Genomic DNA, 5699 nt, shown 5'->3' with positions numbered 1-5699 from the left:
CAAATTGTTCTAGAGATGGTTATGAAGAAGGTCTTGAAGGTAAGCTGGATAAAGGCCATGTAAAGCTTTAAACACCAATAAGATCATTTTAAAATCAATCCAATAAGAAACTGGCAGCCAATTCAGAGAAGTCAATACTGGTGTTTTGTGCTCTTGTTTCAAGGTTCCAGCTAAATGTCATTGTGAATCATTTGGAGACGCTGTAAAGAAGATTGGTCCATATATTATGATTGCTGTGATTGAAATCATAACACAATCTCAGGGTAGAATTTATTTTAAACGTTTTCATTCCTAATGCCACTGATGTCGAGTTAAGTGGAGAAGGTGCTTCATGGTGATCGGCTGCAGATTGTAACTCAGCCTGCAACAGTCTTTGGGGAAAAGGATTCGCCAGCATTTAAAAAAATCTATCTTTCATCTGATTTGTTCTCCACGAACAAATCCAGCTGTTATTCAGAGGATTTTATCCAGGAAGTAAGGCTTACTTTTAACCCCCTCGTCTCATCTTTACCCTCTTGATTATCTAATACTCACATGCAGAATTCAGATTATTCAAATGTCTGAGTAAAATATGCCCGTAAAACACAGTCGTTCACCATAAAAGTGAAAAAAAAAATCAAAAAAAAAATTCTAAATAAATATGTAGAAATTTGTCATGAAATTAAGGTCAATATTATATATGTATACACCTACATATATAAAAGGCCAATATTTACGTGCAGAAATAAATTCCTTATTCAAAGTACTCTGAGGTATTTTTAGACAATGGATATTTGGTGGTCAGATGAGGACTTTAAATAAAAAAAAACATATTTTGAAAGGATGCAATAAAGTGTCAACTAGTGACATCTGGTGGTCAAACTGAAGGTGAAATCCTTCGGTTTGCAAAGTATGAATAACATGGTTAAACATGATCTTGTAGAAGATCGTAGATTATAGACTTGAGAAATATCTTTGAGGAATAAAGATAAATATGAAAACATTTAATCCCTTCCAATTTGCAAATTTCTACTCAGTCAGCACGTCCAGAAAAGAGGTGTAATGTTTATCTATTTTCCTGCCAAATTTTTGTTGTTTCGTCTCAAACACAAAAACGTATCAAAGTTAAAAATGCACCAGATTATAAAATTATTACAGGTATGTGTTGGGCAAATATGCAATCATAATTCCTAATGATATGAGAATAAAAAAGAAACACTTTGTGTGTCATGAAGCAAAATAAAATAAAATCTTTATGATGCCACTGTATTCCAGTGGGTTATAAGCTTGGAGTTTGATTAGGCCACTCCAAAACTGTCTTTTCAGCTCTCATAATTTTTTTAATTAACACATTGCTTTGCTTTGCTTTAACGTGATCACTTTCAACCAGAAATCCCAAGTACCATGCAGAAAAACATTTTTATTTGACATTTTCTTTACAAATTAATAAATCCCAACATGGAGAACAGTCAAAAGAATGTTAGCCCGTCTCCTTTCCTTTTCAACCCCCCCACCACCACCACCACCAAACACGTGCATTAAAATGCAAATGTAAGAAGCAGTTGTATTCATGGCCTTTGAACACATCACTGAGAAAATCCTGATAAAGAAGAAAGAGGCTCACTGTCAATAAATTTCCAGTGAATTTATAACCATTTATGTTGCTGATAAGCCAAGTTAATCAGTGCAGCTCAACATAATTATCTTAACATGTGAAATTATCAAAATTATATAGCACCTTCAGTTGACAAAAAAATCCATGCTTACTGTACTGGATACAAGCTTTTACAAAACATTTTTTTACTTGGCTTGTTTTTATTTTATTTTTCACTTGGTCCTTCTTGGTATTTTGTGAACTTATCTTGTAGAAAGCCAAAGTAAAAGCTATTCCATTCTATCTAAATACATAAAGATAGAAAATGGTGCACTTGTTTTGGATTAAATCATATTTCATAGAATAAAATGCTGAGCACCCAGTTAAATTTAGTTGTAAGTTTGAAGGATAGCATCTACTGGCATTTTGGCCATCACTCATATACACGTTCCACCTTGTGACTTATTCATAAATTAAGTTATCTAGAAATAATTGATGCTCCATTTGTCTAACCAAAGTATCCGTGTAAGAGTGTGCTCTGTCCTCCTGCTGTGCCTGTGTATAACTACGTCTCACTTATCCGACAATCATGTTTTGCACTTTTATCTCATAGGAATTATGACTCTAACAGCTTGATAGGATGGATCAGAGGTCTATTAGCAGTGGGTCAGCTTCAATCACTGAAAACCTTTAGCTGACTGCAAGGCTTACAGCACATTTATGAATGATGGATTTAAAGTGGAATTTTATGTAATGTTTATTTTGGGTAATTATGACTAAATGAAAATGCCTTGCAGGAATTCTACAGTGATTATGTGTTAAATAAGTGCAGCATGGTCCATGTGGCTATTTCAAGTCTTTTGTGTTACACAACATGCACATTTCACAGCATGTTCACCGCGTGCATTAAATAACCATAAGTAATAAGTAACCTAGCCTCAAAGTGACCTTTTGCTGAGGTTACTGTACTTTTGAACTCAAGGGATAATACCAGGTTTTTTACATATTTTTGTGAGTTTATTATGTTTATGTCAGGTTGTATTTTCCATAAACAAATATACCAAGAATGAGCTCAAACTGCAGTTCCCTATTTTCCCAGGAACAAACCATCAAAGTAAAAGAAAAAAAAAACTTTTTAAGTGAAGAATTTGCCTTCACTTTCTTTGCCTTCAACTTTACTCTTATGAAATTAGAGATTATTTCCAAGGGAGTTGCAGTTCAGATCAATGATTATGATCCTTTAAAGGGTTTTTATGAAATTAGTTTAAAAACTGTCAGGCTTACAGCACAGTTATGTAAAATCAACTAAATGAGTTTGACTTTTCATTGTTTCTGTTAGGTTGTAAAACCTGTTACTGAATTAGTGGAGTGAGGGTCTCCATGCTCAGAGCAGATGATCATGTTTTTTACCAACCTGATCAGTGCACCAGAACCAGGTGGCCTGGATGGTGAGTCCAAACACCAGGTCAGGGCAGGTCTCCTGTTACTGGATCTCTGAAAAGATGGAAGGAGTCTGACCGAGGCTGGCAGCACTCTGTGCCGATGTTTCCAGTGACTGAGGGGATTGCAGTCCAGTAGAGGTCCTGGAATCTCTCATAGCCCCTACTTTAACTGGTTTACACTTTTACTTCTCAGAAATGTAGCATTAAAGTCAAGAGTTGCAAGTGAAATGATGAACAAGGAAAACATTATGTTACCAAAACCCATGAGAATAAAGGATTCTGTAAGCATTATGACGGTCTGTAAGGTGTCTGTGTAAATCTGCAGCCAGGCCACCTGAGGTAAAAAGTGGAAACGGGACAGCATAGTGATAGAGGCAAATGCACTTTCCTCCGAACCTCTTCTTCAGGTATTCCGGCATGGTAATCACCTAGACAAATATAATAATGATACTTTGCCTTTTCAAGGCTCAATAATTGTGATAGTTAGTGAGATCTGGTCTCCGTCTTCTTCTTTACTCCTGCCTTGATGTAGATTGGTACAAAGACCCATCCCAGAATTACAACATTAGCAAGTGCCTGAAACACACAATACAAGTTTCCAACTTTAATTTTAGCTTCTGCAAACCACATTGCTATGAGTTTAGTTTTTATGCTAACACATTTAAACAATTATTCACATTCCATTCAAATTCAGTAATAGCTATCCCAGAAGCTGCTGCGGTTCCAGCAAGGCCTACAAGTGGACGCTGCTGATGTTGCTGGCAAAGAGCGACGCTCCAATCTATAGATAGTTTAGAAAAATTGTATATTTTAAAATAACTGAAAAATTCGTTTAACACTGTAGATTCTGTTATTTAAGGGAACACTTGCTGATGACCTATAGTTTTGCATCCATGAAGATTCTGACTGTTTGTTTAAATGTTCACATACTGTATTTTTTGAAAGCCAGTGTTTTTGTGAATGGTTTATTTTGAAATTATACATCAGATCTAGTTGCAACTTTCTGGTTCTGTTCTAGAGGTGTCCCTCTGTCCAGAAGTGGTAGCAGTCATTGAAAACAAGAGAGTTTCTCAGCAATGTGCATGGCAACTTAGGGGGAAAAGATACAAAGTACTATTTTAATAGTCTTTTATTTTGAAATTATACATCAGATCTAGTTGCAACTTTCTTGTTCTGTTCTAGAGGTGTCCCTCTGTCATCCAGATGTGGTAGCAGAAACAGAGTTTCTCAGCATAAATCTACATTATATATATATATATATATATATATATATATATATATACACGTTATGCTTTTGTATTAGTTTTTCAGCATATATTATTTTCTTTTTGCAACTGCAGCGGCTGGAAACCTATTTTGAATAGCTCAAACATGGACCGGATGTGCGCTTTTATTGTGAAAGCAGCACGTAAATGGGTGGACCATAATGTCTTGAGCTGCCGCGCACTTGTTTATCGTGTGCTGGGCCGGCTGGTCGCAGAGCCGGCTTGCTTTAACGCGGTCTTCGAGCACATACACCTAACTGTGTGTGTGTTGCTTTAGGTGTTAATGAATAAAGCCATCTCAGGGAGAGAGAGTTAGGAATTATTAGATCACTCTGGCAGCTGAAGGAGGAACAGCTTATCCTGCTCTCTCCCGTCCTTACTGATAACTTTGCTTGTGAATTATTTTTAAAGTCACAATTTTTATGGTTTTATTCACATTATTGACATCATAACTGGATTACTTCAAACCTAAAGACCGGGAGATTTTCTCACTTTTATTTTTACCTCACTTTTCTTCACCTCCAAGTTGAACTAGGGCAAAATTCCCCCGTCCGACCCCAAGGACATTAGCAGTATTCTACAACGACTTCAGTTTTTAGAAACGAAGATTCAACGGCTGGAGGTGAACTTTGAGATCAACGCTACCTGTGGATATGAAACAACTCTTCCTCAAATCAGCGGAGAGGTCGTGCACCCCGCACCAAGCAGCTCACCCTGGATCGCTCAGGGCACCAAGCCGAAACAAAAGTCTCACTGCAGATTCCATGAGACGACTAACGGGGAGAACCCCTCACCTGGATGAATCAGTGTGGCCGGCTCTGAGCCGAAACCCACCTTCAACCTTAACATCTGCTCCGCCAAAGAATAGCAAACAAGCAGCTGGAACCAAAACGACTACACCGAGCCCACTCCCAAGGACAAAGCGACCAGCCCGAGCCTCAAAACATCCTGACTCCGTGGGAATCCCACTGAAAAACAAATTTTCTGCACTTCAGCACGAGCCTCTGAGTGAAAACCCACCTTCAAACATCAGCAATGAGGCTAAACCAACGCATCCACCGCACAAAGCTCCGAAGGACAAAGTGACCACCAGGAAAACGAAAGGTATGCCAAGAGTGCTTATTGTTGGAGATGAGGCAGTAAATGGAATCAGTCATGTTTGCAATCCCAAGAAAACGAGAGTGGTTTCTTTTCTTGGTGACACTGTATCTGATTTGACTCGCAAAGTGCTCTCTCTAACCACTGATCAGCCAAACATAGAGGCTTTAGTTGGGCATGTTGGAGCCAACGATCTGCCAAAGCAAAAGTCCGAGATTCTGAAAAAGGACTTTAATATTCTTCTGGACACTATGGGAAAATTAAAAACAAAGTTATTTCTCAGTGGTCCAATTCCATCGCCTCAATGGGGAGACGAAAAAC

The 5699-nt window shown here is 37.8% G+C and overlaps 1 pseudogene; it reads right to left on the bottom strand.

Annotated features, from left to right (window-relative positions):
• Positions 1–2991: 2991 nt before the first annotated feature.
• On the bottom strand, positions 2992–5129 carry LOC145554320 (sodium/glucose cotransporter 1-like; annotated as a pseudogene).
• Between the last annotated feature and the right edge of the window lie 570 nt (positions 5130–5699).

This window comes from Poecilia reticulata, chromosome 12 (genome assembly GCF_904066995.2).
Source record: "Poecilia reticulata chromosome 12, P_reticulata-male-v2, whole genome shotgun sequence".
NCBI classification, from domain to species: Eukaryota; Metazoa; Chordata; class Actinopteri; order Cyprinodontiformes; family Poeciliidae; genus Poecilia; species Poecilia reticulata.
Note: the sequence above shows the minus strand (reverse complement) of the source record. Positions and strands in the feature narration are given on the sequence as shown.